This window comes from Capricornis sumatraensis, chromosome 21 (genome assembly GCF_032405125.1).
Source record: "Capricornis sumatraensis isolate serow.1 chromosome 21, serow.2, whole genome shotgun sequence".
Classification (NCBI taxonomy): domain Eukaryota; kingdom Metazoa; phylum Chordata; class Mammalia; order Artiodactyla; family Bovidae; genus Capricornis; species Capricornis sumatraensis.
The window spans coordinates 62,366,103-62,391,850 of NC_091089.1; the positions used below are offsets into that span (position 1 = coordinate 62,366,103).

The 25,748-nt window shown below is 44.4% G+C and overlaps 1 pseudogene; it reads left to right on the plus strand.

Moving 5' to 3' along the window:
* Positions 1-22,891: 22,891 nt before the first annotated feature.
* Positions 22,892-24,722, plus strand: LOC138097512 (heterogeneous nuclear ribonucleoprotein H-like; annotated as a pseudogene).
* Positions 24,723-25,748: the final 1,026 nt, after the last annotated feature.

The following is a 25,748-nucleotide window of genomic DNA, read 5'->3' on the forward strand; positions in this document are numbered from 1 at the left end:
GGCTTCTAAAGCCTCACACTAACAGTATAAAGCTTTACTTTGGGGTGAAATATCTGTAGGCAAAAAGTTTGTTTACACTAGACCCTGCCTTAGAAAATCTTAGTCTGCCAAAGATCTTCCAAAGATTTTTTTTTTCAAGTTAACATCCATCACCACACAGAGTTACAAAAATAACTTTTCTTGTAATAAGGACTTTTAAGATTTTGCGTGTGCATGCTCATTTCCGTCATGCCCCACTCTGCGACCCCGTGGTCTGTAGCCCACCAGGCTCTTCCGCCCATGGGATTCTCCAGGCAAGTACACTGGAGTGGGTTGCCAGGCCCTCCTGCTGGGGACCTTCTTGACCCAGGGATCAAGCCCACATCTCACTAGGTCTCTTGCATAGCAGCGGGGTTCTTTACTGCTAGTGCCACCGAGGAAGCCCAAGACCTACTCTCTTAGCGACTTCCAAATATGCAATCCAGTATTACTAACTGGAGTCGTCAGGTGCTACGCTACGTCCCCAGGGCTCACTTCACAGCGAGAACTTTGTCCGTCCGGACTCCCCTCACCAGCGCACAGCAGGAAGACACAGGATGTATTCCCCACTGTTAATAGAGCACCTGACACACCGGCTCAGAAACAGCACTAGGTTGTGCAGTGGGTAAGCATTGTTATGCCCAGAGTCCGAGTCCCCAAAACTAAGAGAATAAGACATCCACAGCAATGCAAACGCAAAAAGGGAATTTATTGCTAGCTCCAGCCAGGGCCCAAGTTTCATCCAACGCAGTGGAGTGGAACAAGGGCCCTGAGTTCTGAGTCACCTATACTTTTATACAGACGGTTCTTTGTTTCTGTAGCAGCATAGCTGATTGGTTAAACTGTAAGCCCCGCAGGACTTTTAAACCTCGCATCCCTATCTGGATTGGCTCCGGTCTGGCGCGGGCGGGGTGGGGGGGGGGAGGGGGGGGGCTACGGGGATTTTTTCTGATTGGTCTAGCTACGCTGCCTGCGGGCCTGCCCCTTAGAGCCTGTCCTGGCTTCAGTTTGGTCCTAACAGCATGCGCGTCTAGACCAGAACCTGGGATTGAATCTCAGTTCTACCACTTACGTGGTGAAGTTACTTAAGTCTTTATGCCTCGGTTTCTCCAGCCAAAAAGTGGAGATAATAATAGCACCTACTTAAAGAGCCTTGTGCTATGGAAATGACCTAATGCACCTACGGCGCTCAGAATGGAGTGTGGCACTAACAAGGATGGGAATCTGATCCCATTCAGCAAACCTTTCTTAAATATGTACTACACGGCAGGCTCTGTGTGTACGGAACTAGAAAGATAATAATAAACAGGCACAATGTCTAGTCTCCAAAAGCTCGTACAGAGTCTAATGGCAACATAGGAGTCCATTTTCATGTATTAAAATATCTAAGCACCTGGAAACATGTCACAAATGCTATGACTATTCTCCAGGACACTTCAACCACGAAAAAGATGAGCTGAGACACTGTTCACAGAACATCTTGAAAGCAAATGGGAAAATTGCAGTTATTATTTGGGGCCATCAATGAACTATATAATATTTCATTTAGACAAAAATGGTTTTCACCTGAGTCGACTGGAGAATTTTTCTAAGTCCCTGCTCCTGGAGCCATGTATGAACCAAGCTCAGGGATTTAAATGTCGCTTCTTCAGACTGCTGCCAACTCTCATTGTAACTAAACTTGTAAAAAAACAGAATGTGATTGATATGTCAACCCAAAATATGTGCTGGTATTGAAAAAAAAAGGGATAAAATTTCATATAATCTAGCCTCAATGGGAAAAATCCCTAGATTCAGACACAGACCTCTGACTAATATAGTTATAGAAATAGAGCTGCTAAGTAAAATTAGAAAAGATGACATGATTGAAACCTCTGAATCCAGAACTTCCTTCCTTGAAATTATAAAATTGTAATTATAAAAATGAAAATGACTCAAATCCGTTTATCTTCAGGGATTGGTTTACACATTACTTCATAATAGGCATACCAAATGATACAGCCACTGAAGTCAAGGCAAAGTAATATGAAATAGTCCTGCCACCTGAAATCTCCAAAGAAGCTATTCTTGACCCTTTTCCACTTTTTTTCAAATGTAATAGTGTCCAAATTTGCTAAATGTTAGTATCTGAGAACCAGGTTAAAGAGTGTTTCTCAGCTCTCCCTCCCTATCTGCAGAATAAACAAATTTGATATGCGATGTAAAAAAATCTCTTTCATGGAAACTGTCCTGTAAAAAGCAGGTCCTTCTGCAGGACCAAGTCAGTGGGATGCTGTAACTGTGATACTGACCCCAGTTCCAACCTGTGGGAGCATTTCCTACAAGAGTTCAGTCAGCAGTAGAAATGGAGGCCAGAGCCTAAAGGAAGAGGGTGGTGGCCTCGGGAGCAGAGACGGAAGTGCATCTTTGTCTCCAAAATAAAGCAGGTGGGGTCAAGGGAGACCCCAGGGGGTGGGGTGAAGGAGGGAAGCCAGCCCCTCACTGCCAAGCGGGACACTTGCAGCCCTCCCGACTCTCCCATCAAAGCGGAACGCAGCATCTGGGTCCTTGAGCACACCTGCACGCACTCTCTGGAGCCTGGGCATATTTGAACATAGAGACACGCGGATCCCCTCGTCTGGGGAATTATGAAGGGTGGCAACAACCCGTAACAACAGAACAGAAGCTGCCTGCCTGACATGCCACAGTGAGCTGCGTCCAAGCACACATCACTCTCATTTTTGTAGGTGGAAAGCTATTAAATAGAATAGGGAAAAAATGGGTTTCTGATGAGACTAGAGCAGCAGCCGCCACGCAGCGAAGCCAGACTCCCCTGGGGAGCAGCGCATCCCTGGAAGGAGGAGGGCTAGGAGGCTTCGTGGCCTCCTCCAGCCGTACCACTCATCTAGCCCTAGCGGGAGAAACCTAACGTTTTTAGATACAAAACGGAAACTGCACTCAGGTCATTGCTTCCCTGGTGGCTCAGCAGTAAAGCATCCACCTGCCAAGCAGAAGACGCAGGTTTCATCCCAGGGTCAGGAAGATCCCCTGGAGAGCAAAATGGCAACCCACTCCACTCTTCTCGCCTGGGAAATCTCACGGACAGAGGAGCCTGGTGGGCTACAGTCCATGCAGCTGCAAAAGAGCTGGCCGTGATTTAGAACCTAAACTGCAGCGCTCAGGTCAGTAGTAACAATGGCAGCAGCGTACATTTTGATTTAAACAAAATTACCTCCCGAGACAGGAGGGAGACAGGTGTCAGTCTAGACATCCTAGGACAGGCTGAGGGGAGCACTATTCAGAGGAGAAATACAGACGCATTCTCTCCCATGAGGAGGGCAAGGGATGGGAATCAGCCTGAAGATGATAAGACTTTAGTGAAAGGGGTCTGGCTGACTCACCAATAATGGTGGCCAGTGCTAGGATGCAGTGCTGAGACACGGCTGGTGTCCTGACCCACCAGCCCCTCCGGACTTTATTTCAATATAGATTGGGGCTGGAGTAGCCTTGAGATAATCTTGAGATGATGGCCCTCCATCCAGCTGCTGAGATTTTAAGGGGTGCTCTTATGGGATATTACATATCTTCAGACCTATGGACGTTCTCTGGGGCAGCTGTAGTTGACACGGATGCACGCTCACTGCTTTCACCCCAAGAGCAGATCAGGATAAGACCTATCCCAGGGTCCAGTCAGCAGGGACGGGAACTGTTCTGAGTAACACTCATATTCTCTCCACAGGAGCAGGGGTGAGTTGTGCAACACAAGAGCAGATGGTGGAAACCTGTCTCAATTCATGATTTTGAACAAAGGTGAGATAACTGGCTTTGTCCCCAGCTGACTTGGAGCACAGAAGGACCCAAATAATGGCCAGTTCTAATGATTCCTATTTATGATAATATCTGATAAATGGGCAAAGTTCAGTCTGTTGGAAAGAAATAGAAAATAACTCAGTAGTTCTTACCGACTTCTGTAATAAACCGAAATTGTACCATGACTATAATACAATATGGTATAACACTGGCATTATCGGGAAGATTCAACTGTCTTATGTAAATAAAGTATATTTGTTGTTTTCTTGCTAAGTCACGTCTGACTCTTTGCGACCCCATGGACTGTAGCCACCAGGCTCCACTGTCCATGGGATTTCCCAGGCAAGAATACTATATAATTATCACATTGATGATCAAATATTTTGGAAGATGGAGTTAAATCCTCTTCAGAATGTAATACTGATTGAAAACGACTAGCCTGAGGAAGAACTGGATTTAGCTAAGCCTCTGCTGATTTCTTTGCTGAGTAGTTTTGCACAAGTTTATTACAAGGTTCAAGTAACCAGATTAGTACAAATATATGAAAATGTATGTCATGCCTACACAGGATGCATTGGTTGTTTCTTTAAGTGTCTCAACCCACACTGGATCCTCCAAATGTTAGGTATATTTATGCTAACAATGATTGCTATATCTGTTACATAAATGCTATCTAAATGTAGATGCTCAGAAAAATATGAGTAGTTTATGAACAGATCCTAGGTCAATGCTATGGGTCTGAAATGTGTGGGAAAGAGATAACTCAGCAGACCTGGGTTGCTCAAACCCTGCACATTCCTAAGAAATGCCTACTTCAGGATTGGCCCTTGGCCAGCTCCTGGGAACTAAGTTCTGAGATCTTGCAATATTCTGCCTTATAAGAGTGCTCTTGGACGCCTGAAAGCTTGAGCAACTCAGTACCAGTTTGATCAGATAGTTATAGTAACAGTGTGCTTTACAGTGAATGCCTGTTTTTGCTCTGGGAGGCTGGAGCCCAAGTAGTTAAGGTCAGTCATGCCTATGCATTAAACTTCAGTCAAAACTCTGGACATCAAGGCTCAGGGGCACTTCTCCTGTGGGTACACCTTTCACGTGTGGTCACACATCCACGGTCCCTGGGACAGGCTCCTGGGAGCGTGCCTCTGGTTTCCTCTGGGTTTCTGTTATGTGTGTTTTTTCCTTTGTTTATTTTAAGCTGCCTCCTTTCACTGTAGTGAGCTACAACTGTGAGTATAATCACTTACTCTGATCTTTGTAAGTCCTTCTAGTGAAGCATGAAGCTCGAGAGTGGTCTTGGGGTCTCTCAAGTATGGAGTAAGTATGGAATGAAGGCTACACAGAGGAGGCAGAGTATGAGCCAACCCTTGGGCCTCCCAGGTGGCACTAGTGGTAGAGAACTCGTCTGCCAGTCAAGGAGATATAAGAGATGGGGGTTTGAGCCTTGGGTCGGGAAGATCCCCTGGAGGAAGGCATGGCAACTCACTCCAGTATTCTTGCCTGGAGAATCCCATTGGACAGAGGAGCCTGGTGGACTACAGTCCACGGGGTTACACAGAGTCAGACACCACTGAAGTGACTTAGCCCGCAGACATCCTAAAGAATAATCGATAATTCAAGACAAGAGGGAGTTTAACATGTAGAAAGTCTTCTATTGCAATTAAGAATCTTGAAAGAAAATGAGGAAAGACTTTCTCATTTCACCTGGAAATCTTTCAGTTCAGTCACTCAGTCGAGTCCAACTCTTTGCAACCCCATGAATCGCAGCACGCCAGGCCTCCCTGTCCATCACCATCTCCCGGAGTTCACTCAGACTCACGCCCATCGAGTCCATGATGCCATCCAGCCATCTCATCCTCTGTCGTCCCCTTCTCCTCCTGCCCCCAATCCCTCCCAGCATCAGAGTCTTTTCCAATGAGTCAACTCTTTGCATGAGGTGGCCAAGGTACTGGAGTTTCAGCTTCAGCATCATTCCTTCCAAAGAAATCCCAGGGCTCATCTCCTTCAGAATGGACTGTTTGGATCTCCTTGCAGTCCAAGGGACTCTCAAGAGTCTTCTCCAACACCACAGTTCAAAAGCATCAATTCTTCGGCACTCAGCCTTCTTCACAGTCCAACTCTCACATCCATACATGACCACAGGAAAAACCATAGCCTTGACTAGAGGGACCTTAGTCGGCAAAGTAATGTCTCTGCTTTTGAATATGCTATCTAGGTTAGTCATAACTTTTCTTCCAAGGAGTAAGCGTCTTTTAATTTCATGCCTGCAGTCACCATCTGCAGTGAGAAGTCTTTAGACTGCCTTACAGCTTCCTGGGAATCTCTTTAGAACTACTTTCTAACCCTGGCAGCAAATAATACGAAACTACATTTTTAATTTTCTAAATTCTGGACCATAAGTTTGGAAATGTATGGTGAGCAACTCTCCAGTTCATTCATTCTCCTTAAAACAACACTGACACTTGTTTCTATTTTGAATGTTGATAAGTTGTCAATTTTCTCTTTCATGGAACCTTGTTCTTTTATTTTTACAGATTAAACCCACAAACACAAGCCTCTGTTGACTATCACTTTTTTTTTAGAAAATTCACAAACTGCATCACATGATAGAACATGAACTATAAAAAGTTATTCCACATCAGCTGTCACCAAATGCATCTGAATTCCTTTTGTTCAGCCAAGGCTTTTTGCCAAGCAGCTAAAAATGTTCTAATATGGACATTTGATTTCCTAATAAAGCTTCTAATTTGTATCTGTGAAAAAGTTGTGTAAATTATTTGCATTATCTGATCCAAATATTCCTGATGCTCTAACCATACCAACTTCTGCACCACAAAAACATTCTCCCTTGAGTGTCTCTCATCACCTCTGCTATTAGTCTTTTCTCTGAATGCTTCCAAGTTTGAAGAAATTCTTTCTTGGCTCTCTTCCTCCCAAATCTAATACTTTGAGCTGTCAGAATGAAGACCTTCCAGAGATATTTCAGAAGTTGTTTCTTTTTTTTTTTCAGCTGAAACATCTGGCTCATTTCCCATAGATGTTTTTCTTCTGTATTATATATGGGAAAATATAAAGAAGGAGTGAAGGGTGGAAGTGACTCTACAGTAGGTAATCAATAGAAGAGTACTTCTCTTGAGAGAGTGCTGAGCTCAAGCGATTCTGCTTTGCTTTCTATTAAAAATGTAACTTTCAAGGCCCTAACACTTCTCTTGAGTTCACACAAGTAGCAAGACTTGGAGGAACATAAGCCAGCTGGCTGAACAACAGACTGGCAACTCCAGAGCTATTAGTTCTCATTCTTGTATTCAAATAGGATGATCTGGTTCAGGTCCAATAACCTCCTTCTGCTTTTGTTTCCCCAGGTGTGAGATGGTGCCAGGAGTACCAACCTATCTCATTGAGTTGCTTGAGAGATTATTGACAAGGGAAATTTCAAAGTGTTCTCCCAGCGGAAAGCATTATACGAATGCTAAGTAAAAAGACAAGAGTGGTTTTTAAAATATCATGGTGAAAATGCTCTGTAATAGAGACTCTCACATTTTGTGTTTACACCAGCAAGCATGATAATGTTGGCACATAGTCTTTGTGAAAGGAACAACAGTCAGCCAAGGGCTTGTCTTGAATCTTCAAGCAAAGCAGGATGTCTTGGGTACTTCTGAAACTGGCGCTCCCAACTGCAATCCATCTCTAAGCCCAGCAGATAGATACATTACATTTATGTATGAATTAGTTGAAATGGAGTTAATTTTACCTGAGATTTTGCCTAATTGTGTGATCTGCTCTGTTAACACACCTGGCACCTGACAGATTCTAATTTTAATATTCTAAAATCATTAGTAAGATTGTGCTAAGCTTTCATTTTAAATGCCTTTAATCAGTTAGATAATCTGTCTCAACAATTTTTTTTCTATTTTTAATAATTTTTGACTCTAAGGAATGAGTGAGAAGTAGCTTCTTTGCCCAACATTTATCCTGGGTTTTTTTTTTTTTTTTTTCATGAAATACACATGAAACTTGAAATTAAGCAAGCAAAAAGCAACAACAGAAAACAGCTATCTGTCTCCAAAAAAAAGAAAAAAAACCTATTGAAAATCTAGGATCAGAAAATTTCTGTACAAGCCATGCCTGTGTGCTGTTGCTAAATCGTGTCTGACTCTCTGTGACCTCATGGACTGTAGCCCGCCAGGCTCCTCTGTCCGTGGGATTTTCCAGGCAAGAGTACAGGAGCAGGTTGCCATTTCCTCCTCCAGGGAATCTTCCCAACCCAGGGATCGAGCCCTCATTTTCTGAGTCTCCTGTATTGGCAGGCAGATTCTTTACCACTGAGCCACCTGGGAAGCCTCTGTACAAATCAAATTCTCCTTTAATATCTCCTTCACAGTTTCTGAAATTTATAAGTTTAGAAGGCATTTGATCCTGAGCTGTATCTGCACAGAACATACTTATTGGGAATGATGCTCTTTTCAGTTGCATGAGCGTCCCAAAACCGACTCCATTCCATTCAACACTCAGTCTACACACTGCATCCCTGAGGAGCCCAGCCATGGTCGGTGATCATGTTAACACTGCAAATGTAAAATGAAAAAGGAGCAAAGTGTCGTCATTCTTCCTGCTGTCTCTGCACTCCCCTTCCTCCAGCAGGGGACCTGTTCTGTTCATTCATCATTTACAACTCACTGCCATGATGCCACAGGTCAACACACACTCCCAACCCCAAAGGGAACCTGAATTCCCTCCAGTCTGCACACACACACACACACACACACACACACACACACAGTACAAACATATCTGTTTAAACAGGAATATAAATAAAGGACTTCCCAGGTGGCGCTAATGGTAAAGAACCTGCCTGCCAATGCAGGGGCTGCAGGAAACACAGGTTTGATCCCTGAGTCAGGAAGATGCTCTGGAGTAGGAAGCAGCCACCCCAGTTCTTCTTGCCTGGAGAATCCCACGGACAGAGGAGCCTGGCAGGCTACAGTCCATGGGGTCACAAAGAATTGGACACGACTGAAGCGACTGAGCGCACACACATAAATAACCAAAAGAGGAACCAGAGCCTCAGTCGAGAGTTTAACTATTACGTTTGCTGTCGAGGTGGGACCACAGGGAGGATCCCGTAGGGCAGAGGAGAAGGACGGTAAAAGGAAAAAGGAGGCAATTAATGGGAGGTCGGTGAGCGCCTCACCCTGGGTACAGTGCATCTGCCCAGAAAAGTCCAATTCCACCTAAAAGCATGAGTCAGCTCTAATACAGAGGTCAACCCATTTGTGCTATTTGGCTGCAGAGCTTTAAGCCCTCCTAGTCCTTCTTCTGCTTCTGCTCTACACACATCCAGGTAAGCTGGCAAGAAAGCCTGGGGGCTCCCTCTTAGGTGCCAACCAAAAGTTCAAACATGCAAGCCCCAGCCTGCAGGAGGGAAGCTTCATCCCAACCCCAGCCCCCAAGCACAATTCCAAGCCAGCCTCCTTCCCCTATTCTCTCACCCCATTTTCAGACCAGCTTGCAACCTTCCTTGCTCTCCCCAGAAGGCCTCAGTACGTGAGTCACAAACCTTTCCACACCCTCTGGGTGCAGGTGTGGCATCATCAGTTTCAACACCCGAACCAAATTGGGGATGAAGAGAAGGTACACCCCCCTCTGTGGGGGCCGAAACAAGCACCATCTAAGCTAAGAACAGCTGTTATTAGTTAGGTGAACTATCTGTGGGGTGAACTGAGATTCAAGCCATTTCTACTTCCACTGTTCAGCCCAACATTTTACGTATCAGGGAAAAACTCATAACAGACGTTCCATGGTATCGCCTATGTAAAAGTGACTGTACCCCTTTTTATCAAAAGTGACTATGGCAATAAGGGCCCTAATTTGTCTATGGGGATAGAACAAGTCCTCCAGGTCAAGCCTCCCCTCAGGCAGTCCAGAATTTTGGTACCAACTCCCCACACTGTAGAAACAGTGGGTAATGCAATCAGTAAAACAGTGGGTTAAACAAAAGTTAAAACTCAGAAGCGTTTTATCCTATTACCCCACATCATAATCTATCTTAGAATATGTTCTGTACCAATTATTAAATTATTTCCAAAGAACTGAAAGACCTTGGGTAAACACAGAGATTATTTAGAGCTATTGAAAATAAAGGAAAATGAGCTTTTATGAAAATGTCAATCGGTATAAAATCTAATAAAAGCAGAACAAACTGAAAAAGACCCAACAGGAGACAGTTGCAAGGCACAGCGTAGCGCCTCCTGGACATGCAGCTAAGAGGGTTTGCAGAGAGAGGAGGAGAAAAAGGCAGAGAGATTCAGAAGGGCTGACCGCAGTGCTGTGCCCTCCTTGTGGAGGGTAGACTTGCAGAAGTTACTGCCTTTTTCAGAAACTGAGGCGATGGTGGTACTGAGTACATGAATCAGGATAGTAACTCACAGCTCGCAGTTATAAGCATCATACAATTCTGAGTATTGAAAGTGCTTCCTGGAGCTGAACACCGCATAATTAGAAGTTCATCGTGACTGTGTCCATGTCCCAGGCATCCCACACGAATCTCTTAAGAAACCATGATGATATAAAGGATGTCTGACGTGGCACAACTTCCTTTTACTACCTTTTCATTTGTTTTCTTGAATATTTTGAAAACCTATGCATGTTTGCAACAAGGAGATGTTGTATATTTGTTAAACAGAACCAAAAACAGTAAGTCCAAAGTTTAAGGGTGTCGATTTTGGCTAGCCATCAGAAAGGACTTTCTGATTAGTGATGCTCTACAAGGAAACAGGCTTACTCGACAAGGGACTGACCTTCCAATCCCGGGAAATGCTCAAGTCGAGGCATCTGTCACGGCGTTATGAAAAGCATCTCTGCACTGGGAGAAGCATTAGGATACATGACTTTGTGAGGTCCCCTTCCGCTGCCATAATGGGATGACTGACCGATCATGTGAACAGAAAAAACATGGTGTGAACTTGAAAACTCTTTTGCTCTCTTAAAAAAAAAAAGTTTGAATCTCTATTTAAAATGATATTTCTAAGGAACGTGACACTGATGGTCCCCTAGAGGAAAGTAAAGACAGCTACCCAACCTTGAACTCTCCTCTCTAAAACTTCATTTCCGATTAAGAGCTGGGGGTGGCGGGGGGGAGTGAGGGGGAGCAGGCATGGAAGGATTGTGGGGAAAACAACACAGTTAATCAACCCTACAGCATGGCCAGCACCATCAGTCCACCCAGACCTATACACCGAGCAGCTACTACTTTGCAGGCATTGCAGCAAATAAAAGATGTATCAACACAAGGCCCCTGGTTTCAATGTTCTAAAAATGTGTGGATAAATCAGACAGCAAAAAGTACGTGATTATAAATAAATAAAGAGGTTGCAAACTAACCGCCCGACTAGATCCAACCAGCCTGCCTCATTTGGGCAACATACTGCTTTTAAAATTTTTAAATCAGAATGCTATTAGGCAGGACATACACCTTGCAATCACCATGTCACCACTCTTCATCATATTACACAGGCCCAATTCACACATTTACATAAAATTCCTGAACCCTACAAGCAGCTGCATTTTGACTTCCTAATCTACAACATAGGCAATTAACAGCAGAAATACCATAAGATGGTATTTGTATGGTTACTTTTAAATAAATGTCAAAAATATGAAAGAGGAAGAGGAAAGCAGAAAGAAGCACTGAATGACAGGAGAAGTTCAAAGTGCAGAAGGGCCTTGAGAGCGGGGAGAGCAGAAGGAAGAGGTGAGGGAGTCAAGTAAGATTTGATCAAATTGTAGAAGGGCTTCAAAGACAGGTCACATTAATCAGAAATCTTGACTGAAAGTGATGGAAACCCGAACCAAAGTAGTTTTCTCAAAGAGAGAAATCTATTTTTAAAAAGCTAGAAATTCATTGACTTCCCCAATTGTGTAAGTAGAGGGCAGAGGTAAATTCAGATACGGCTGGACCCAAGCACACAAATGAGATCAGGCCTTTTTCTGTCTTTCCTTCTCACTCTTGCAATCACTTCTAATGTCTTTTACGTATTGGATTTTTTTTTTTTTCTGTCTTGTTGTTGATGGGCTATGACCAGGAGGACAGGTAACTTGGTCTTTCAGGAAGCTCACCTTCTCCAGTTTCACAACCCAGCAAAAAGAAAGGAATTTGATCTCTAAAAATTCACTTACATGTTCACGGTAGGGACTCCAGGGAAATGGGTTCATGGGCCCTATGCTGACTATTGCATTCAGAGGAAAGCAAGTCTAATTGCATTAACGCTGTGTGTGCACTCCAGTTCAGTTCAGTTGCTCAGATGTGTCCAGCTCTTTACGACCCCATGGACTGCAGTGTGCTAGGCCTTCCCGTCCAGCACCAACTCCCAGAGTTGGTGCGCCGGACAGTCACAGTGAAGCAAGGTACCTCAATGGGTCGCCAAGGTGCTTTCAGGCTAGAAAAACCTACCAGAGGCTTTAAACCTGAAAACCACATGACCAGAGTGAAAGTAACCCATTAGCCGCCCAGTTGTGTCCGACTCTTTGTGACGCCGTGGGCTGTAGCCCACCAGGCTCCTCTGTCCATGGGATTCTCCAGGCAAGAGTGCTGGAGTGGGGTGCCGTTCCCTTCTCCAGGGGATTTTCCCAACCCAGGTATCGAACCCCAGTCTCCCGCATTGCAGGCAGATTCTTTACTGTCTGAGCCGCCAGGGAAGCCCCTGACCAAAATATTCTGTTCAGAAGTTTACATGATGTATTGGAGGGGGAGGAAGAGGAATACGGGGAGGTGCGTTAGGAAGCTCATCCAGAAGCCTAGGACAGAGGACATCAGGCTCAACTGAAAGAGAAGGACAATAAGAAACAGACAGCGGCAGGAACAGTTCAGGAATAAAAATCAATCAGATAGGAAATGACGGGATAAGGGAGAGAGAGGTTTCAAACACAATTAATTCAATACATAGTTATGAGTGTCAGTTCTGTTTCAGGCACTGGTGAATACGGTAGACAAGATGTCTGCACCGTAGTGTGTACACTCCTCTGAGGAACACGGAGGCAGGACGTGGAAACTGAGCAATCAGTCACACAAGTTCAGCTCCTAATAAATGCTCTGAGGAGGACCAGAAATGGGAAGGTGACACGGAGAGTGGTGAGCGGAAGGTGCTACTTCAGACAAGGTAGTCTGAGCAGGTCTTTCAAGGAAGCAACACGTGAGCTGAGAAACGAATGGTGAGAAGGTAGCAGCCACGTAAGGAGCTGGGAGAGAAGTGTCCAGAGAGAAGACAGCGAGACAGGAGAAGTGAAGAGACCCCGAGACCGGAATACGCTTGACACGGGAGAGAGCCAGAAAGACGATTGGACAGGGAGAGTGGGGGAGCAGAGATCAGCGTCACAAGGGCCAGGCTTGGCAGGGCCTCCTGAGCTATTTCACCCTATTGTCATGGAAACTCGGCAGAGAATTTAGGGCAAGAGACACGGTTTCATCTGGCTTTACCACCCAGACCACCAGACGAGGCCATAGGCAAGCAGGAAGCAGGAAGAAGCCGTCATCAAGGGCCGCGCAGACAGGAGGGCCCAGCAGCTCAGGCTGCGGTGCCGGCGGTGCAGGCGGTGTTGGACGGTCGGGCGATTCAGAACGCTGTGCCTGAGCGGGATGCAGCACCACTGAGGAAGGAAAACTAGAAACGGTTGAAGAGATTTCTCACACTTAAATCTGAATACAAATAATACTCAAAAAAGAAGTCGCTCAGTCATGTCCGACTCTTTGTGACCCCATGGACTGTAGCCAGGCTCCTCCGTCCATGGGGTTTCCCAGGCAAGAATACTGAGTGGGTTGCCGTTTCCTCCTCCAGGGGATCTTGACTCAGGGATCAAGCTCAGGTCTCCTGCATTGCAGGCAGATTCTTTACCGTCTGAGTCAGCAGGGAAGCCCAGCTACTACTCGGGCGATGTCTAAACCATTGTGTGATATTCCCTGTTCAAGAGCAAAGGCCCACAGGTGCCTCCTTCCAGCTACACCTGGCGGTGGGGGGCAGTGCGTGTGAACTTGTGCCTAAGAACTGCTCTTTACTAAAAGTTTTAACCGACCCTGGAAGACTATTGACAACGGCTATTTCTGACATGGGAAACACCCTTAAGGTTGTCCCGAAGAAAAACAAAGGATGAAAAAGGAATATAAAAAATAAACCAAAATGAAACTTTTAAAAGGAAAATTATTTCACTGAGGAATTCTTGAAAACTTCATAGAGAAAAATGAGCTCCTTTGGCACAATCCCCTTCCTCTTCTTTCTATTAAATTCCTGGTGGTTTTTCAGAACAAAAAATATTATAGAGACGTTTCTGTATATTGCTGTTTAAAGAGTGAATGAATGCCTACAGATTTTCTGGAGGGGATTTTTGGTAGAATGTTTAAAATAAAGCAGAGGATGAGATGGTTGGATGGCGTCACTGAATGAATGGACATGAGTCTGGGCAAACTCTGGGAGATAGTGAAGGACAGGGAAGCCTGGCATGCTGCAGTCCATGGGGTGGCAAAGAGTCGGACACGACTGAGTGACTGAACTGAACTGATAAAATAAAGCATACTTATCTCCTTTATTCATTTTCCTAGTTAATTATAGAAATTTGTCCTATATTTATGTAAGCAGGTATTAGTTATATACGTGTGCATCTTAAGTCACTTCAGTCATGTCTGACTCTGCAACCCCTCCAGGCTCCTCTGCCCATGGGATTCTCCAGGCAAGAATACTGGAAGGGGCTGCTGTTTCCTCCTCCAGGGGATCTTCCCGACCCAGGGATGGATTCTGTGTCTCTCATGTTTCCTGTATTGGCAGATGGGATCTTTACCACTAACACCACCTGGGAGATTTATAATGAGATATATATGTTTAGTTAAGAATCTGAAGTAACCTAAATGAATAATGATAGAGGATTGATATCAACACTGTAGGTAAGTTTTCTGTATCCTTGTTGTGTTGAATTACAAACACATAGGGGCAGGAGAGGAATCTGGAGAAATGTAACAGAAAGGCCCTAAAGGTGTTTCACTGGGTTAGGCAAACCTTTCATCTGGTAGGCACCTAGTTTATGATCAAGGGTGGGATCACTAAAAAACGTGAAATTCTAGCTTTGTCAACAGAAATCCCTGGATCGTTCATTATTTCAGACCTCAAATTCTGAAAGTACTGAAAGAGAAACAGCCAATCCAAAAAAAAAAAAAAAAAAAACCAAAGGAAAGAATAAAAAATAAATTTAAAAATCCCGTGGAGCTAGAGGCTCATCACTGGACTGAAGCCAGTGGATTAGCGCCGCGAGACTGGAGAAGCAGCAGCTCTGTTGCCATGTCTGCCTCCATGTTGATTTTGGAATCATCTGCATCTTGCAATGTTGCTTTCCTCAGACATTCTTTGGCCCTAGCAGATATCTGTTGCTATCTTGTCCCTTGACATGTCTAAAAAATCTTTAGTCTCAGTCTTCATCAAGTTTAAAGAAGGGACCCAAGAGGCCACAACAAAGAGAGCACAAAGAACCAGCTGCCACCGTCTACCTTGGATTGATATTGAAAACGAGAGAGGCGGAGACAGAGAACAAAGCCACGCAATGGTGAGCAGGAACATTCTACGCCACCTTGACGGCTGGCTGGGACACCAGCGCCCTGTCTCCTTTGGGCCACCTCTGAATGGTTTTCACAGTTAATGGGAGAACTGAAGAAATAGATGGCAGAAAATTTAATTGCAGGTGCTAACCCTGAACACAGTACTTAAGGCAAAGAATTTAATCTGATGGCTTCATGCACTGAACCAAAAAGAAAGAAAACACTGTGTGTTTATATTTTAAAGATTTTCATTCTTAATTAGTGGCTTCAAAGATTTTTAACAAACCTGTCTGGCCTCTCAGATATCATATAACTTTAATTAGTGTCCAAATTTCTTCAATGTTTTAAAGTTTATTCAGGGCTTGTTCCCCATGGAGTGACAAACATCTTTGTACATGGTGACTAACTCCATTTGAAAATTTGTGGAAAAGCAGAGGTGTTATAAATAAGACTTACCTTTTGGTGACTCTGGTTTAAGATTTATTTAAAAGGTAACCATGCTCCCTCGGTGATGGTGACATTTGTGCCACGCTAATTTGGCAAAATTCTCCACAGACATCATTTGTGTTTAACAAAACACATTTTGTGTAATCAAAGCTGTATTTTAATGTCTTCATTCGCTGTACTGTCTCATAACATTGACTTTGGACACTGAGAAAAAAGAAACAGTCCACACTCTTGGTTTTTTTCTGTTTCCTCTGACATTTAGTAGTTTGCCATGACTGCAAAACGTGACTCTTCACTTCTTCATACAGGATGTGGTAGGTCCTCGCCTGGAGACGTTTTGCATCAGCAAGCTTCCCACTCGAGAAAGAGGAAGAAGGAAGCAACGCTGCTGTGGGTGTAGGCTCTGGGTCCAGCTGGGTGTCTGAAGGGAAACTTCCATCCTAATGATGGAAACGTCCCCAGCTCTTCTATTTGAAGGAAGACTGATGTGAAAGATCCCAGTTCAGTGGGAACAAAGTCATCACTGAAGCTGTGTGGACAATTCTCACCGTGTGATTGGGACACCTATGACTTCACTGGTTGAATAAAGAATCACCCAAAGGTCACGCTGCCCCCACAGAAACATGCAATCAAAGCGATGGAAGCAACAGCCGATGAGATAGCAGTGGCACTGGTCAGAGAGCCTAGGGTTTCCCAGGCGGCACTCAGGGTGCACCGTCCGCCTGCCAGCGAAAGAGACACAAGAGACGCGGGTTCGATCCCTGCATTGGGAAGTTCCCCTAGAGAAGGAAATGGCAACTGACTCCAGGCTTCTTGCCTGGGAAAGCTCATGGACAGAGGAGCCTGGTGGGCTACTGTCCGTCGGGTCTCAAAGAATCAGACAACGGCTTAGTGATGGAGCAGGCACACAAAGAATCCGAAATGCTCTCCGCCTGGCATGGGAGCATTTATCTTGGGAAATACGTTGGTGGCTGACTGTGGCCATTAGCTTTTTCCTGTTGTGATCTTCCTTTTTCATTCTGTGTGAGATTAATTTGTGACTGAGATTTATTAGCCTAAAGGAGGCTGGGGTTGATGAGATTTTGCTGATATACTGCGTAGAATGCACATCAAGTCAAAGAGAAAAGATGAAAGATTGAAATGATAAAGTTGCATTGCTAGCTTGTTGCTGAAGTAATTGAAGTGGCTTGCGTTGTGCTGTGCTGTTGATGGCTAGAAATAAAATATGTACAAATTTATCTAGATCATCCTTCTCAAGAAAGGAACTACAAAATATTTTCCCTCTCTATTTATGTGTTGAGGAAATCTCCCAACTCTTTTTTTGACAGTGATAGTGAAGCAAAACGAAAATGAAACCCACTCAGCATAAGCTCCAGAAGTGAAGCCAGCTATTATCCATGGAAATAGGCGTAAGGGTTAGCATAGATAATTGAAATATGAGCATAATGTAAAAACAGCCTTTTGTCTATTAGGTGAAACCACAACTCTATATAATTTCTTTTTAATAGAACTGAAATAGCAAAATGAATTCAATTTTTTTAACCTACCCAACTTGTCCTCTGATGGAAATTCTAATTATCAGTGAAATGCCTAAAAAAATACATACAGAGCAGAATATTTTTAAAAAGGAATAAAGCAAGGGCCATGAAGCATGAGGATTCAGCTCCACAAGTACGGGGACCTTCAGTTCATGGACCTGTCCAGCATGCCTGGGGTGTGCTGGCCCCTGAAGAGTGCCCGGTGGGCCTTTGCTGAATTAACAAAGTGCTCAACCTTCTGCTGCTGAGCACTGAGCAGTCAGTGCAGGTAGGAGCACAAATATTTCTCCACTGTTGCAAATCATTTGGCCATTAAATGTGCCCCTTGGAAATCTCGGGCTTTAGAGGGTGTCCACAGGAACAGGACCCTGGATGGCAGACCACAGCGCACGTCTAGTGGGCACGGATGTTCCGTGCAGGCAGTATGACCAGGGAAGGAGCAGTCCCCCACACCCACCACCTCCAGAGGGGCAGAGATTTCTGAGCTGGGAGACCCTCTGCCGCTCAGGCCCATGACGATTTTCTAGGACTGCTCCACCACCTCGATCTTTAGTTCTTTTGTTACTCAAAGACAAAACATCGACCAGGTATTACAGGCCCCCATCGTGCGTGTGGTGCGTGCTCAGCCGCTCAGTCGTGTCTGACTCTTTGCAACCCCATGGACTGCAGCCCGCCAGGCTCCTCTGTCCATGGGATTCTCGTGGGATTCTCCAGGCTGCAGCCCGCCAGGCTCCTCTGTCCATGGGGTTCTCCAGGCAAGAATACTGGAGTGGGGTGCCGGGCCCTCCTCCAGGGGTCTTCCCCACCCAGGGAGGGAACCAACGTCTGTCCCGCCTCCTGCACTGGCAGGCGGCTTCTTGACCACGAGCGCCACCTGGGAAGCCCGGGCCCTCACAGAACTGAGCACAGCAGAGTCCAGACGCCACTGTTTCCTCAGCCTTTTTTAACCTAGTATTCTCACGCATGAGAACCACGGTGTACATCACCCAGACGCCATACAAGGCGGGGAGCACACTCACATGCACACAGATTGAGGGAGATTTGCACAAGTGAGCAGGTCTCACTGTGCTGAGCGAAGGCTGCAGGAGCTGAGGGCAGGTAGGCGGCTCCGGCTTTCGGAAGAGGCGCCAGCAGGCGGCTTCTCCTTCGCTTCAGCCTGGCCTCCTCAGAACCTTGACAGCAAAGCAGTCGCCTCTGTCCCCAGCGGGTGTTCACTTTCAATGCCCCAGGGAAATCCTTAATCCTGAGAAGAATCTACCACCGTTTCAGTTGTCTATTTCAGTTCTCCTCACAGCAGCCTGTGCTTCAAAGCACGCCCCAAACAAAACATCCCACCCAGCTCCTGAACGCAGGCTCGGCTGGGCGGCATCGTGGGCCCGCGCTCTCCTTCGACAGCCCCAGACGACAACAGGGGATACCTGAGACCCTTCTCTGCGTGGGTCTCTAGAAGGACCTCAAAGTCCCAAACTGCCCAAGGCTAAAGAAGCTTCTCGAGGACAGGAGAATGGCTGGGGAGTGCTGGCTCCCGTTCCTGCCTATGTGACCTTGGGCTAGTCACCTGATTATCGTGAGGCTTATTCTGTTCATATGATCCGTGGAAACACAACAGAAAGCCCTGTGGAGGTTTCCGTGGTGATTAGCTGTGAGGCACATGGCACAGATAAAGTCCTGGTACATGCTACAACTTGGACCAGCCTTGAAAACATCACGCTGAGTGGCAGACACCAGTGGCAAAGACCGCACACTCTGATGCCGTTCACATGGATGTGCAGAGGAGAGAAGTCTACCGACAGCAAGAAGATTAGCGGCTGCTCGGGGCTGGAGGCAGAGGAGGGGCACCGCGTTTCTTCTGCGGTGGTAAAAATGCTCTGAGATTGACTGTGGCGATGGCTGCACAGAGTTAAGAAACTAAAAACCTGTGAACTGTGCAGTTTAAATGGGTGAGCTGTAAATATATGAATTATATGTCAACAAAGCTGTCCTTAAGACAGTCCTTAGCACAATGCCAGCCACGTATTTAATATTTGAAGAATGTCAGCCATTATCATTTATTAATCCATTCAAAAGGTATTTATTTAGTTTCTAATATAATTGTGGCACTTCTAATATAACTCAGTTCTTCTTGTTCTTCTTATCATTTGTGTATCGTTTTTACATTTGAAATTTTGCATGTCTGTGAAATATGCACAGATGTTAATCATGCAGGAAAAGTAGTTTGACTAAATTGCCTCATTAAAAAGATAAAATAAATTTAGGTGAATAAGTTGTTTTAGATGTAAAGTTTTTACCTGAGAAGTAGTCACTAACACCTTGGAACTTTATAGGCATCTTAAGAATACCAACAAAATAAAACGTCTTAATTTATTCAGAACTAGAGTTAATTTATTTATAGTCAACTTGGAAAGTTTTCTAAATGAGAAATACATAATTTAGTGACAGCAGAGCAATTCTGTTTCTGCAGATTCGAGCATTTCAGATTTAAGAAACACAGAAATGAAATGCTGCATTGACTGGTTTAAGCCCAACAACAAACAAACAAAATCTAAAAGCCATTTCTGAATCTCAGAAGACGTAAGACAATTATTCTAAGTAGCTCTGCAAATGCCATCACCCCTACTATATTTTCCATGACTTGCATAAAATAATCAAATTCTACTTCTTTTGGCCTTTCTCTCCACCTTCAATCACTCTCACGTCTTCCACCAAAGACTGCAGGTAGTGGGTAAAATAATAGATGTGCAACCAAAAATGAAAGAAAAGAGAAGGAAAAAAAAGGGCTGTAAAAATCTATCTCCAAATGGGAAATTCTTTTACAAAAAAACATTTGCATGTACTTCGGCAAGTGCAGAGATTTAAATGGTGTTGGGCTATGCCAAGCTGGCATGCATGCCCGCTCAAAGCTGGTTGTTTTAACCATAATTGGGACCCTGAGCACAAAAGAGAACCAAGAAGCAAACTAAAAAGACAAAGCAGCCAGCCGCCAGTTTGCCCCTGGTGAATCCTAACTCTATTTTTTATTTCAGATCAGATAGGCGGCTCACTAGAGAGCTCCCTTGACTTTCCAGTAAATTCTCGGAAACCAGGGCCAAATGCAAAGCATTTGAAGGCACCTGTAAAATCCAGTTTCTCCTAGAAATTGACTGACACCTTGGTTGCTGGGGCCAGAACCCAGGTGAAAAAGCATATTTGTGCTGATGAAAAGTTTTTATTCTAAAATGATGCTCTCCAGGTGCCCTCTCCTCATAAACACTCTGTGGGATTGTCCCTGCCAGTAACAGCCACTGAAAAAAGGAGGAAAATCTCCCTAAAAATATGGTCTCCCAGGAAATAATTTCTTCCTTATAGACATATTCAGAATTCCTTCCCAAGCAGATTCTGAAGCAAAACAAAGAAACCGAGCAGACAGAAAGAAAGTATCAACTCAAGGTCGAGGGACCAGCTGCCCACGAGGATCCCACTCATTTCTTTTCTCCTTGAACACAGGGCCGACTTACTTGGCCTGCTATACTAAAAACATAGTAGACTAAATCATTTAAATTCTCTAATAATGATAACAATAACAACAGGAATCACAGTGAGCTTTCGCTTCTATTAAGACAAATTTTTTAATTAATTTCCCGTGTTACTGATACAACTATGTCCCTGTAAACAGTACTGCTGCTGCTGCTAAGTCACTTCACTTGTGTCCGACTCTGTGCAACCCCATAGACGGAGGCCCACCAGGCTCCCCCATCCCTGGGGTTCTCCAGGCAAGAACCCTGGAGTGGGTTGCCATTTCCTACATTTATCTTAATACACTTATTTGTCAGGAAGTCTTTTTTGAAGTATGCTGTTGTTTCGTCCAACAATCGCCTTGTCCATGAGATTTCCCAGGCAAGAATTCTGGAGTTGGTTACCATTTCCTTCCACCCAAGGATCAAACCTGTTTCCTGAATTGCCAGGAGGGTTTGTTTTTTGTGTTTTTTTTTTTACCACTAAGCCACCATGGAAGCCCCTTATTGAAGTGTTCCTATTGAGTTGCTAAGTCGTGTCTGACTCTTTGCAACTCCAAAAACTGTAGCTTGCCAGGCTCCTCTGTTCATGGGGTTCTCCCAGCAAGAATACTGGAGTGGGTTGCCATTTCCTTCTCCACTTATTGAAGTATAGTTGATGCATAATATTATATAAATTATAGATGTACAATATAATGATTTACAATTTTTTTAGATTATATTCCATTTATAGTTACTAATAAATATTTGCTATATCCCCTGTGTTGTATAGGATTCTTGACAAGTGCCTTCTTCCTATGTTTTTAACTTTATGATACCTTGCTAGCTCAACTCAACCTTAAGTTTCTTGAGAAAAGTGACTGCTTTTTGTTACTTATGTGTTTTCATTCCCTCTTTCCTCACACAGTGCTTGGCACATAGTATGGCTTCAGAAATTGCTTTAGAAATATCTGAGTTACTGATGTATAGTTGGTATAATTTTAAGGCAACTTCTCTCAAAAAATGTCAGCTTGAAACCATTAAAAATTTCCATTGATTGATGCCCAGATTATAATTGATAAAGGATCTTCACTCTGCTTCCCCCTCTAAGTAGGTTTTGAAAGCTGTTGGAAAAGACCTTGATGCTCGGAAAGATTGACGGCAAAAGGAGAAGAGGGCAGCAAAGGATAAAGTGGTTGGATGGCATCATCAATTCAATGGACATGAACTTGGGCAAACTCCAGGAGATAGTGAGGGACAGGGAGGCCTGGCGTGTTGCAGTCCATGGGGTCACAAAGAGTCGGGCATGACTTAGAGGCTGAACAATAACAACAACAGGAAGAGGGAAAGTCATCCATGGTCCTTTTATCCCATTTTGGCAAAACGTTTCCTGTTACTTGGAGTCTGTAGTAATGTGATGAGAATATCTAGCTGGTTGACTACCATCTCTTCAATTGCCCACTATTTCCATTTTACTCCCAGATCCATTTTACTCCCAGAACCCCGCCGTCAAGGGAACCCAGAATGGTAGATAAATATGCAGTTACAGGCCTTTCCTCTTTGCTTGCAGTCCCAGGCGCTGACAGGGAGCCTGGCGTCAGGATGGAATGCACACCCTGGGCTCTTGACAATTGCTGGATCCATGCTCTGTCTCTCTCTTTCACATGCTTCATTCTTTGCTTTCTGTTAAGGATATGTATTGACTTTGCGGAACACTGCAGTGAGCTGTAAATGATGCATTTAATGAAAAATCCTTGCCCAGCACTTTGAAAGAGAACACAACAATGTCGGGCGATCATTGCTGGGCAGTGATGGGTGTTGTAATATCACATTCATCTGTTTCACCAGCGAGAGAGACACGCTGCTGATTGGCAATATTTCAAGGGTATGTAGTAAGAAAACATCAACTGATATTTTAATCATATTCATTATTTGCTGTTTCTCCTCTCCCTAGCATGGTAATCTTTGATTCTTTAAAGATCAGGGACTTTTATTTCCGTCTTAGCTGTGCCAAAGTTGTGTGGGCAGTCTGATTTGACACCAGCACCCACTAACAGACGATGATGCTGGGCACCAAAGGCAGGGAGGGGTTCGTGCTGAAGGTCTGGGACTTGCCTTGGTCTTGCTCGGCAGACGAAATGCAGCAGTTATTATTCAGACTGTAAAATTCAAAATGGGGCTCAGGGTATTCGTTTCATCTACACCAGAGAAGGCAGACCGAGTGGCATGGTTTTTGTTGAACTTGAATCAGAAGATGAAGTCAAACTGGCCCTGAAAAAAGACAGAGAAACTATGGGACACAGATATATTGAAGTATTCAAGTCAAACAACGTTGACATGGATTGGGTGTTAAAGCATACTGGTCCAAATACTCCTGACACGGCCAGTGATGGCTTTGTACGGCTTAGAGGACTCCCCTTTGGATGCAGCAAGGAAGAAATGATTCAATTCTTCGCAGGGTTGGAAATCGTGCCAAATGGGATAACATCGCCAGTGGACTTCCAGGGGAGGAGTACCGGGGAGGCCTTTGTGTGGTTTGCTTCATGAGAAATAGCTGAAAAGGCTCTAAAGAAACACAAGGAAAGAACAGGGCGCAGGTACATCGGAATCTTTAAGAGCAGTCAAGCTGAAGTTAGAAGTCACTGTGACCCACCACGAAAACCTACGGCCGTGCTGTGGCCAGGTCCCTATGACAGACCTGGGGCTGGAGGAGGGTATCACGGCATGGAAGGGAAGCTGGCCTTGGAAGGACAAGGCATGGTGCCTATGGTGGAGGTTATGGAGGCTATGATCATTCAGTCAGTTCAGTTCAGTCGCTCGATCGTGTCCGACTCTTTGCGACTCCATGAATCGCAGCACGCCAGGCCTCTTTGTCCATCACCAACTCCCAGAGGTCACTCAAACTCACATCCATCAAGTCAGTGATGCCATCCAGCCATCTCACCCTCTGTTGTCCCCTTCTCCTCCTGCCCCCAGTCCCTCCCAGCATCAGAGTCTTTTCCAATGAGTCAGCTCTTCGCTTGAGGTGGCCAAAGTACTGGAGTTTCAGCTTTAGCATCATTCCTTCCAAGGAAATCCCAGGGCTGATCTCCTTCAGAGTGGACTGGTTGGATCTCCTTGTAGTCCAAGGGACTCTCAAGAGTCTTCTCCAACACCACAGTTCCAAAGCATCAATTCTTCAGTGCTCAGCCTTCTTCACAGTCCAACTCTCACATCCATACGTGACCACAGGAAAAACCATAGCCTTGACTAGACAGACCTTTGTTGGCAAAGTATAATGGCTATAATGATGGCTATAGATTTGGGTCAGATAGATTTGGAAGAGACCTCAGTTACTGTTTTTCAGGAACGCCAGATCACAGATACAAGGATGGGACACTGTGGAACAGGACACAACAGGACACTCTGCACACATACGGGGACTACCTCACAGAGCTCCCGAGAATGGCACTTAGAATTCTTCACCACTCAACCCTGTGAGAGTACATACTGAAACTGGTCCTGATGGCAGAGTAACTTGTGAAGCAGATGTCGAGTTTGCAACACATGAAGATGCTGTGGCAGCTATGTCCAAAGACAAAGCAAATATGCAGCACAGATATGCAGCACTCTTCTTGACTTCTAGCGCAGGAGCAAGCTGTGGTGCTTATGCACGCCAGTCCAGTTATGGTGGCCCGGCCAGCCAGCAGCTGGGCGGGGGTTATAGAGGCAGCTGTGGTGGCCAGAGCAGCATGAGTGGATATGACCAAGTTTTACAAGAAAATCCAGTGATTTTCAATCAAACATTGGATAGGCACCTACTGCAGTAGTAGAAGCCGAGTATCTGGGGGAGTGAACGGAATGGGAGGGATGTCCGGCACGTCCAGTATGAGAGGCGGATGGGGAATGTAACTGATCCTGACCACTGACCTTGGTCAACATTTTTAAAAGAAAAGCTTAAGTTTTAGCTGTTTTGGAATACAAGCTTGTGATTTATGCCTACTCTAAGTGGAAATCAGGAATGTTTTAAAGACTTAGTTCAGTTCAGTTCAGTCGTTCAGTCGTGTCCGACTCTTTGCGACCCCATGAATCGCAGCACGCCAGGCCTCCCTGTCCATCACCATCTCCCGGAGTTCACTCAGACTCACAAGGTTTGGTATTTTTGAACACATTCATCTAGGATGTAACAACCAGGTTGAGTAAACTATTACTGTTTAACAATTTTCAGCTTTTCTCAAATTAGTTCTATTGTAGGATGTACTTGAGCAGTAAGTGTATTTGGGTTAAAGCTGTTGGATTATGTTAAATGTTGCTCTTTCATCATATTACATTGAAGCCTGTCTGGACCCATGTAGAAAGACATGCTTTTCTGTAAAACTCAACATAGGAGTTGTGTTTATAAAAAGTGAAACATTTGGCATGTTTGTTAATTCTAGTTTCATTTAATAACCTCTATAGCACGTAAGCTTAAGCTTTTTTTTAAGTTATTGGGGGAAATTTGACATGCAATACCAATACCTTAGCATTTTGGTTTTGGTGTTTGTGTGAAATTCTGAACCCTTGATTTAAATTTTTCATTGTACTGTGATTTTCCTTTTAGGTGTATTGCACTAAGTGAAACTTGTCAAATAAATCTTCTTTTAGGAAAAAAAAAAAAAAAGATCAGTAACTTTTGTCTGAAAGTCCCAAATCCCATACTCTGAAAAGACGCACTAAAGGATTTTCAGTGACTAACTCTTTTGGAGGAATTATATTAAAATTTTGATTTCCACGGAGTTCTGTCGTTATTGCTACCATCCTTGCATTTCAAGATCAAACTTTAGGTTATTGAAAAGACTTATGTTCTTCCAGTCTCTCTTTTTTTCTTTCTTTCTATTTCTCTCCTAAAACAGAAACAAAATAAACAGGACTTGCTTCAACAATTCTAGAAAGAACCGT